Genomic DNA, 11,164 nt, shown 5'->3' on the forward strand with positions numbered 1-11,164 from the left:
TTTCCTCCTCTGGAATCCTTCAGTCCGTTTGGACCATCAACAACCAGCAATGCAGAAGCCAAAGACACGAAAACATGTCAAAATGCAGGATACAATTACTACAAATACAAATTTGAAACATGCCACTCCTATTGTAGAGGCTTCTCACATCTTTGCGGAATTTTTCCAGTATGGCTTGTGCTCCATAGCCTTTTGCAACACTCGTAAACTCAGCGAGCTTGTCCTCAATTATACGCGAGAGATTCTAAATGAGATGACACCACATCTTGTCAATTTAATATGTGTGTATCGAGTCGGCTATATTGCTCATGGAGAGGAGAAAGATTGAGAGTGGTCTCTTTGGGGGAAATCTTCTTGGTGTTGCTGCAACCAATGCTTTAGAGCTTGGAATTGATGTGGGGAACCTTGAATGCAACTTTGCACATTGGCTTTCCACGTAGTGTTGCAAGTTTTTGGCAGCAAGCTGGAAGAGAAGGGAGGAGAGAAAAGGCCTCACTGTTAGTTTATGTAGCATTTGAAGGACCTCTTGATCAACACTTCATGAAACACCGTCCTAAGCTTTTCTCAAGACAAATTGAACATCCTCAAGTTGATGCTCGTAACCCACAAGTGGTAAAACAACATTTCGACTTGTAGCTAATCCACTGGCCTATAAATTTGAGAAAAGGAGCTTCGCATCCAATTCACAAAGAGGAAGACTTTTTGCCATTAGATATCAAGTCTGTATGGAGGGGATTAGAGCAATGTGTGGAGTTGGGTCTTACCAAATCTATTGGCGTGAGTGATTTCTCATGCAAAAAGATTGAAGATTTGTTGACATATGCCAACATTCCTCCTGCTGTCAATCAGGTTGAGATGCATCTCCTCTAGGATCATCTGGTACCTACTATGGGACCAATCCCGCTATGGAAAATACTGTCATTCGGGAAATTGCCAAAAGGTGCGGAAAGACTGTGGCTCAGGTTTTGTTGAGATGGGGATTGGAACAAGGAGTCAGTGTGCTGCCTAAAAGCTACAACAAGGGTAGAATAGCTGATAATTATCAAATTTTTGACTAGTCATTAACCAGAAATGATCATGAGAAGATTAGATAACTTGAACAAAAGAAGCTTGCGAGGAGAGACGAACTCATTAAAATCAACCACCAGCCCGTATAAAACCATTGAAGATTTATGGGATGGAGAAATGTAATTAACTCTTGAATGTGCATATCTTTACTTTTTAACTGGGAAGCCTAATGTAGTTGATAGTTTCTCAGTAATGTTGATACATCACTTACTTCCTTCCCTCAACCAATAGCACTGGAGTCTTTAGATGAAACCACAAATGATCATCGGGGCAATGGCATCAGCAAATCACAAGCAGAGCTAGATTTCAAGAATTGGCTGCAAACGATAAAGCAAAAGACCATCCCTACCAATGGTGGCGATTTGACTAGCTTCCTGAAACGAAATTGCAACTACAGATGAAAAGCGTCGAAGTTATGAGAGATGGGGCTTAAAATGCAAGAGGTCATCATACTAGCAAATGACATTGATGTAATTTCTGAATGATGAATGTAAAATGATCCATCTTCGTATTCATAATCCAAAATTTAATGAAATTGGCATTATATCTTAGATGGCAGTCATTGCATACTTTGGCATTCGATCCAGAGAACATATGTGGCGGATTTAACCCGGATTTTTGTGTTAAAATATTGGAGACCTTTCCCCTTCAATAAAGTGGCAAACGCATCTCCAGAAATTTGAGGGTGGTTGTGCAGGAATGTGCCCAGTGGCATTCTAGAAAGAGAATTTTTAGGCCTTAAATCAACAAACTACTCATCTTCAGATAATGCTCCAAAAGCTGAAGAGATTTTTAAGAAAATGAAGGCAGAAGGTTTTCCTCTAAATGCTTTTGTGTATAACCAGCTGCTAGTGCTTTACAAGCGTTTGCACAAGAGGAAAAATTCAAGATGTATTAAAAATAATGGAAGATGAAGACGTAAAACCTAATATATTCACATACGAGATTCTCATAGATGCAAAAGGGTTCTCTGGCAACATTGGTGGAATGGAGCAATTTGTTGAGAACATGAAATCCGAAGACAGGTCACCTGGAAATATAGGAAAAGAAAGCGTGTAAATTCTCTTGCGGGGACAGCATGCTTCAATATTTGACACCTACTGTAAAAAGCACAAAGATCCAAGGCAATCATAAGAAGAGGTTCGCACCCAAAATTGGTCCCCTGAAAAGAAAACAAAAGCAGAAGCAGGCAATAATGAAAAAGGGCAATGCCTAGCGTGGTTTTGTAGCTGTACTTCCATTTAGGAGACAATCGAAGAGTGTCGGTTCATATTTCAGGGTCTAGAAATGTGGTATTTTAACATCCTTCAAAGTTATGCTGTTCGGAATACTGTTGGTATAAAGATGAAACCAAAATATAGCGCATGGATCACATGCAGTATTTGTCACATTTATTTCAGTCAACAATTTGAGCATGGATTCCTCACATAATAAGAAAGATGATACAATATCATTGAAGGAGGAACTTGTTGTAAGTTATATACAAAGAGCTTTAGAGGCATATCCATGCTTGACTCCTTTTGAAGGCCTAAGTTCGGGAGTGCAGGACTTGGTACGGTACCTTCCTGCAGGAAGTCCAACTATAGTTTTTTGCATAAGTAGCTTAGTGAAAAAGAGTCACGGTCTATATAATGCCAATTCCACATCTAATATTGGCCATGATGCTGAAGTTGAGGGAGAAACAGAGCCTGCCAAAAATTTGCAAGGGCTTCTTCTGCATCTTATTTTTTGGGTCGATATACATGTTCGGACGATGCTGTAAGGAAGCCCATTTTGGTTCCATGGTTGCAATATTTATCACTAATATGTTCTCAGCTTAATTCAGGTACTAGTAAGACCAAAGAAACTAAATAAAGGTCAACTACCATCAAAGATATAGATGTGCAATTAAAATCTGACAGGTATAAATCTGGTGGTTTGAGTTTGAACCCAACCCGTCAGAAGCGTTTGGTGTGGCTTTCCGAACTATAGGATTCAGACCTTATAGATGCCTATATATTTATATTCACACATCATCTTTTCATGAAGACTTTGATCTTGATGGAAGATTGACATTGGCTTTGGTGCCTACTCCGCGATGCAAAGAGTGTTGCAAGTATATTTGTTGTTCTTGTGAAATTGGCCTAGTCACATGGCATTTGGCATTTTAATATGTAGCTTCAACCTCGGTAACAAGAGGAGCAGCTGTACATGTGATTACCAAAGACTGATTTCTGGCAGTTCTGTAGGTTTTCATAGGAAATTCAATAATGAGCAATTTCATCTTGGTGCTTCATATATTTATTCAAATACTAATAATTACTAAGTGAGAAGAACAACTGGCAGGGCTGTTTTCTTGTATTTGGTTTGCTGAATTTTCCCACAAATTTGACATATATCTGAGAAAAGAGGAATTATTGTGGTTTTCTAAAAGATATTTCTATAGTATGTCAGACTAATTGTAAGTACAGTGTTCATTCTAATAGTTGTTCAAAGGAGGAGAATGCATAAATCACAAGGATGCAAGCCTAATTTGTTTGGATGTTTTTAAAAGGCATCTTCTGACCGTGTATATGAAACTCTACCTTGGATTTGCCTGCCTGCTGCAAGGTAGCTTTGATCAAACTGCCTCTCAATTCTAGGCCTTTTTTGAAATGTAATGGGCATGGAATGGCATGTTTCAGGCACCATTCACTTATAAAGGTTGCATCTTCTGCCCATGCAAAGAAGATGACATACTTTAACAAACGGAAAAGGTCTCCCTGGAATAGAATCAAAAGGTCAAAAGGTCAAAAACAAAGCGGTGAAAAAGGCATAGGGAAGGCAAAAAGTCAGAAACTGAAAAGCCAAAATTTAAATAAGAGACATCTACCAGGGCAAAGAAACAGGATTAGATTTCCTATTTTTCACTTTAGTTATGATATGCAGCTACAGTTGTAATCTTTTTATTGATCATCAAAAAGTTTCAAATGGAATACTGTAACGCTGCTCTGTCCCCCACATAGATGGACAGCTCTTTCCCTATCTTCGTCGATTGGTTTTTAGCTCCCTACTTTTCATCGATTTGTTTTCCCTCAAATGAAATCTATTTATTGTATCAAAATTATGTGTAAACGGTTCTGAGTTCTGGAAAATAGTGGGAGATCTTTGAAGGAAAACTTCACTGTACAGTTTTTGACATGGATTTAATGAAAAGATACAGCTCTGACTCCTGAGATTCATGTGGTGTGAATTTAGCACTTGTCTTTTCCTTTGTTTCATATGTAGCTTGTTATGTTTCCATTTCATTTCATAATCATTTCTAAATGAATACTTTTAAGTGAGAAAGGCAGAATCCAGTTTGCTACTCTGCCTTGGGAAGGTATTCATGTTTTGTGTTTTCTTCTGTTTGATAAGGATTCATCTATTGCCCTTCTCAACCTCTCAGCATTCTTTTCATTCCATATAATTTCAAAATTGAATGCTAAATTTATTGCCTGTCTTGCCTCCTGAGATAATCTATGTCTCGGATTTAATCTCCCTGCTCATGCTATTCTCGATCCCACGCTGCCCAGAAAACCTAGTCATTTATCAAATTACCCCTTTTCCTATCCATTTACTAGCCTAAAATCAGTTCCCATTTTTAGTCATCTCGCACCCGATTGCTCATTTTATCGAGATTTACTGGAGAGAGCCCTCTCCTATCCTCGTAGGGTTGTCTATGAGGCTAAGATTGGTTTGATGTTGCCTCGAATTTTTCCTTTTTGAGCCTGAGGCAGATTCAAGCGCTAACATAGTGGCGACTCCACTAGGGAACGAAAATGGCTTTCTTGAAGATTGTTTTGCCCCAGTACATATCTCAAGTTCAGAGCTAATTTTTGATGGTGAAAAACGATCAGACATAGGAAGACGGATGAAATCGTTCACCTAGCGACTCCTTTCACTGAAGAATCAAGAAACTGGTGCTTCATGGTGACTCCACTACGGAGAGATCAACAGCTTTGACATTTTCAAGATGGATCGGATTGCAAGAAGATATGCTCCCATGAGCCGAGATCACATCCCAGGTTCTCCAAATAAAATTCCCAAGGTAGATTGGTCAAAGAATTTGCCTGTTTTCATAAATGTGGAAGGTAATGACGCTGCTCTTCATCTGGTGAAATTTCACATTCATGTGCGTAGATTAAAGATCAATTTTCCTGAAGACTGTTTGATGAAAATGTTTATGGCTACTCTGGAAGACGAAGCCCGATCTTGGTATGAAAGTTTGCCACTTGCTTCCATCTATTGTCTAAAGGATTTTCATTCAATATTCTTTGAGAAGTATAAAGAATCTTATCCATCATTAAATTTAGTTCAGGATTGTTGCAAGCATGCTTATGGTTTTATTGAGAGCCTTGAAAAATACTATGAGGATGATAATTTTATGGACAAAGAAATCATGGAAGCATTGTATGAAAATCCGTTTCAGCAGTCTACAGAACTCTTAGAGGAAACTTTGCAGCAGGATCAAAATCAGCAGGTTAAAGATTTCCACATGACTGAAAATGATGAAAAAGGAAGTCCTATTTCAGATCTGGTTGAAATAAAAGAGGATACGCAGGAAAATGATGTTCCAATCTCAGAAAATGATGATGATAAACCAGATCGAGAGACGGATTGTGATGAGGAAAAATATGTTGTTCCGGATCTCATAGAAGAGAATTGCATTATTGAGGCTACCTCAAATGAAAAAGACAGAGTTACAGGCCTAACTGCCCTCATCTCATCAGAACACAACCTTCCTACCAAGGTAATCCAGCCAATTCATGAACAGCAAGAGGATATCTTTGTTCAAGTAGGTGAAAAAGTTCCTTTGGATGAATCTTTAGTAGATGGTAGAAATGTCATTTGTGCGCTTCAAGAATCATATGAAGTTTCTCTTCTTATGATTAATGAATGTAATAAGGAACATGAAAACTTGGCTGTCATATCATATGAAAATGACCTACAATATATTCACACCACAGAAGATTAAAACGTTCAGGATTTCCACTTAGATTCTTCTTCATATGTTTCATGTGTTGAAATGTTTTTCCAAGAAGATATCTGCTCATCTTCCTATTCAGAGTTTTTTAAACCCCAGGAGCATACTTTCACTGAAGTACATGATGAAGGAAGATCAAAATTTGAAGCAAAGGACACCTTGTTTCTTCAGCAGGAGGTTGCAATAGCAAATCTTCATGTTTTTCATGATCCAATGGCAAATCTACTGCAGCCAGCAGTGAAGGTGATTGTTGCAGTATTCGGTGAGGAAGGAGATCATGGTCAATTAGCTTTTGGGATGCCCAGTTACAAGTATCTACTGTTGACCTGGAGATCTGATCAGGAGAATGAAGTAAGAAGGCATCTGCTTGATTGGTTACATTGGCATTTTGATATAGTTTGATCGCATATTGCCTTGTAAGAAACGCGGGTGGCCAGGTAATGCCACCCAGCTTTAAGTTTTGAGTTCAGGTTTTAGTGTTTTTAAGTATAGTTTGTCGAGTCAGTTTTTCAGTCATTTCAGATTTACAATTGAGTCAGTTTGAGTCCAGTTTCAGTCAATAAATGAGTCAGAGTCTTGTGTGGTTTGTTGAAATAATGACTCCATAGCCCAATGGACGAAGGCACTGTCTACTCACCCAAAGATCTGCAGTTCTTGGCACCTCCAAGGAGCTGGAGCTACCATCCCAATTGGAGCCACTGTTAGACTCAGTCTTGTCAGTCCTCTGTCAGAGTCAAATTCCCCAAGGTTCATTTCTTGTCATTTGCAGTCATCAAATGCCATTTTGGTAAAAAAGAGTCATTTTAATTCTTGAGTCCAGGGTTTTGTCTCCAGAAGTGTGAAATAACGCTTGCAGGCCAGAAGGAGGTTCAGTGAGTTTTTATTTCATGAATGTCACCGTCAATAGTGCAAGATTGATTATTCTTCAAAACTCTGTTTTGAAGAAGAAATCATCCAATGTGTTTTTTGTAATAAATTTTTCAAAATCTTTCGAAATTGTACAGCTCTTCAATGGCAACAGCTTTAGCTGCTCCTATCCTTGCAAAAGCACAAACAGAAAGAACATCATCAGCACAAAGAGACAAAGCAAAATCAAACGAAATAGAGTTTGCATTCAAATGCCAGAATGCCAAAATTATACAACTTGGTGGGCGGAATATCAGAAGATGAGGTCAAGAAGGTTATTGTGCTGAGTGCTTCTGCAAACAGACTGGCAAAGTTGAAGGAGAATGTTGCGGAATATGCTGGTCTCATCATGGAGGAGCTTGATCCAGATCATTTAGGATACATTGAGATATGGCAGCTTGAAACCCTGCTACAGGGCATGGTGAACACTTATGGGAACGAGGATGTGATCAGCAGCACGAGACAACTTTTGAGCAGACATCTCATCATTCGTACTTGCTGAAGTTTCAAGGATCCAAATCTGTTATTCACAACATGACAAGATTGCCAGCGACAGAGAAGAAATCTAGAAGCAAAGCAAGAAGAGCTTCGCTATCTGCCCCAACATTAAAGGGAAAGGACAAGACACCAGGGAAAGTTAAACCTTATTTTATGTCTGCTGGTAAAATTAGACAAAAGCAGTGTTTGGAGAATGAGAACCCAAATTCAATGCCAGCAAATAACATTGCAGACCTAGCTTCAAGAATGAAAATATTCCAGGGACTGGTGCACAGACATTGGATTTGGAACAGAACAAGGTCAAAATATCTACAGAGAATAATTCTGCTGAAAACTTGGGTTAGATATTTGTCTGAAAAGAGTAATCTTGAAGAAAATTTTCAGACATTTCAAATAAATGTGACCGTTCCAATTAAAGGTGAGGAACAGCAAGACAGTAAATTGGTCATGGAAGATGTCGAAATCTGTGGTTTTGATGTGTTAGGAAATGGCCTAGAGAAGAACAGAGACAACAGCTTCTACATAAAAGATATTTCTGAGGTAGGAGGATTAATGAAAGATCCAATGTCAATCAATCATGAATAGACTGAAAGTGTAGGAACAAAAAATAATCTTATAGAAACTGAGGAGTGTGAATCTGGAGTGGAAGATCAGGTTGCTATTTGTGACCAGCATTGGAGATCAAGAGTGAATCAGACAAACAAAAATAAAGAAGCTAAGAGTTCCAATATAGATAAGCCCATTTTTGAGCAAGATGAAACAGTTATGCCAAATGATATCTTTGAGATGTTACAGCAATGCTTTGAGTCTTTGCTTAAAGAGGGCAAAACTGGTGATTTTTCAAACTAAAACTGTGTTTATGAGTCTGCGCGGCACACATGGGCCGTGCGGCACATGGGGCGCTCCTCCGCAGTGTAAAATTAACACTGGCGCGACGCACTCACCAAGCGCGACACACTGGGAGTGCGCGTGGCATACAGAGCCCCAAGGCCGAATTTTATCATCGATTCATCAAAAATTCAATTTGTTGTGGCTCAATTCTTATCCGATTTTGGCTCCATGAAAATGCTAGATTGCTAATTACAAATCCAGATATGTTTCATATGTCAATATTGCCATCACACAAACAGTTTGAGCGTATTTTTTCTAATCTCAAAATTGTGTAGAGTATGGAAGTAATCCAACTTTCATTATAAGTAGTGCAACATTGGCGAATCCACGTGAACATGCCATGGAACTTGCTAATCTGTGAGAAGTAGAAGTGGTGTTAGAGGATGGAAGTCCTTGTGGCTCAAAGCTTTTCCTCCTTTGGAATCCTTCAATCCGTTTGGACCATCAACAACCAGCAATGCAGAAGCCAAAGACATGAAAACATGTCAAAATGTAGGATACAGTTACTACAAATACAAATTTGAAACGTGCCAGTCCTATTGTAGAGGCTTCTCACATCTTTGCGGAATTGTTCTAGCATGGCTTGTGCTCCATAGCCTTCTGCAACACTCGTAAACTCAACGAGCTCGTCCTCAATTATACGCGCGAGATTCTAAACGAGACGGCACCACATCTTGTCAATTTAATATGTGTGTATCGAGCCGGCTATACTGCTCAGGAGAGGAGAAAGATTGAGAGTGGTCTCTTTGGGGGAAATCTTCTTGGTGTTGCTGCAACCAATGCTTTAGAGCTTGGAATTGATGTGGGGAACCTTGATGCAACTTTGCACCTTGGCTTTCCAGGTAGTGTTGCAAGTTTGTGGCAGCAAGCTGGAAGAGCAGGGAGGAGAGAAAAGGCCTCACTGTCAGTTTATGTAGCATTTGAAGGACCTCTTGATCAACACTTCATGAAACACCCTCCTAAGCTTTTCTCAAGACCAATTGAACATCCTCAAGTTGATGCTCATAACCCACAGGTGGTAAAACAACATTTGGACTTGTAGCTGATCCACTGGCCTATAAATTTGAGAAAAGGAGCTTCGCATCCAATTCACAAAGAGGAAGACTTTTTGCCATTAGATATCAAGTCTGTATGGAGGGGATTAGAGCAATGTGTGGAGTTGGGTCTTACCAAATCTATTGGCGTGAGCAATTTCTCATGCAAAAAGATTGAAGATTTGTTGACATATGCCAACATTCCTCCTGCTGTCAATCAGGTCGAGATGCATCTCCTCTAGGATCATCTGGTACCTACTATGGGACCAATCCCGCTATGGGAAATACTGTCATTTGGGAAATTGCCAAAAGGTGCAGAAAGACAGTGGCTCAGTTTTTGTTGAGATGGGGATTGGAACAAGGAGTCAGCGTGCTGCCTAAAAGCTATAACAAGGGTAGAATAGCTGATAATTATCAAATTTTTGACTGGTCATTAACCAGAAATGATCATGAGAAGATTAGCGAACTTGAACAAAAGAAGATTGCGAGGAGAGACGAACTCATTAAACTCAACCACCAGCCCGTATAAAACCATTGAAGATTTATGGGATGGAGAAATCTAATTAACTCTTGAATGTGCATATCTTTACTTTTTAACTGGGAAGCCTAATGCAGTTGACAGTTTCTCAGTAATATTGATACATCACTTGCTTCCTTCCCTCAACCAATAGCACTGGAGTCTTCAGATGAAACCACAAATGATCATCGGGGCAATGGCATCAGCAAATCGCAGGCAGAGCTAGATTTCAAGAATTGGCTGCAAACGGTAAAGCAAAAGACCATCCCTACCAATGGTGGCGATTTGACTAGCTTCCTTAAACGAAATTGCAACTACAGATGAAAAGCATCGAAGTTATGAGAGATGGGGCTTAAAATGCAAGATGTCATCATACTAGCAAATGACATTGATGTAATTTCCGAATGATGAATGTAAAACGATCCATCTGCGTATTCATAATCCAAAATTTAATGAAAGTGGCATTATGTCTTAGGTGGCAGTCATTGCATACTTTGGCATTCGATCCAAAGAACATATGTGGCAGATTTGACCCAGATTTTTGCGTTAAAATATTGGAGACCTTTCCCCTTCTGTAAAGTGGCAAACGCATCTCCAGAAATTTGAGGGCGGTTGTGCAGGAATGTGCCAAGTGGCATTCCAGAAAGAGAATTTTTAGGCCTTAAATCAACAAACTACTCATCTTCAGATAATGCTCAGAAAGCTGAAGAGATTTTTAAGAAAATGAAGGTGGAAGGTTTTCCTCTAAATGCTTTTGAGTATAACCAGCTGTTGGTGCTTTACAAGCATTTGGACAAGAGGAAAAATTCAAGATGTATTAAAAATAATGGAAGATGAAGACGTAAAACCTAATATATTCACATACGAGATTCTCATAGATGCAAAAGGGTTTTCTGGCGACATTGGTGGAATGGAGCAGTTTGTTGAGAACATGAAATCCGAAGACAGGTCACCTGGAAATATAGGAAAAGAAAGCGTGTCAATTCTCTTGCGGGGACAGCATGCTTCCATATCTGACACCTGGTGTAAAAAGCACAAAGATCCAAGGCAATCATAAGAAGAGGTTCGCACCCAAAATTGGTCCCCTGAAAAGAAAACAAAAGCAGAAGCAGGCAATAATGAAAAAGGGCAATGCCTAGCGTGGTTTTGCAGCTGTACTTCCATTTAGGAGACAATTGAAGAGTGTCGGTTCATATTTCAGGGTCTAGAAATGTGGTATTTTAAGATCCTTCAAAGTTATGTTGTTCGGAATACTGTTGGTATAAA

General features: G+C 39.3%; 1 pseudogene; it reads left to right on the forward strand.

Moving 5' to 3' along the window:
* The first annotated feature begins 393 nt into the window (after positions 1-393).
* On the forward strand, positions 394-1,191 carry LOC149164944 ((1S)-1,7-diacetoxy-luvungin A aldo-keto reductase pseudogene; annotated as a pseudogene).
* The last annotated feature ends 9,973 nt before the right edge of the window (positions 1,192-11,164 follow it).

Source organism: Pinus tabuliformis, chromosome 5_1 (genome assembly GCF_031772625.1).
Source record: "Pinus tabuliformis cultivar Carrire ecotype Pingquan chromosome 5_1, CPIR1, whole genome shotgun sequence".
Lineage (NCBI taxonomy): Eukaryota > Viridiplantae > Streptophyta > Pinopsida > Pinales > Pinaceae > Pinus > Pinus tabuliformis.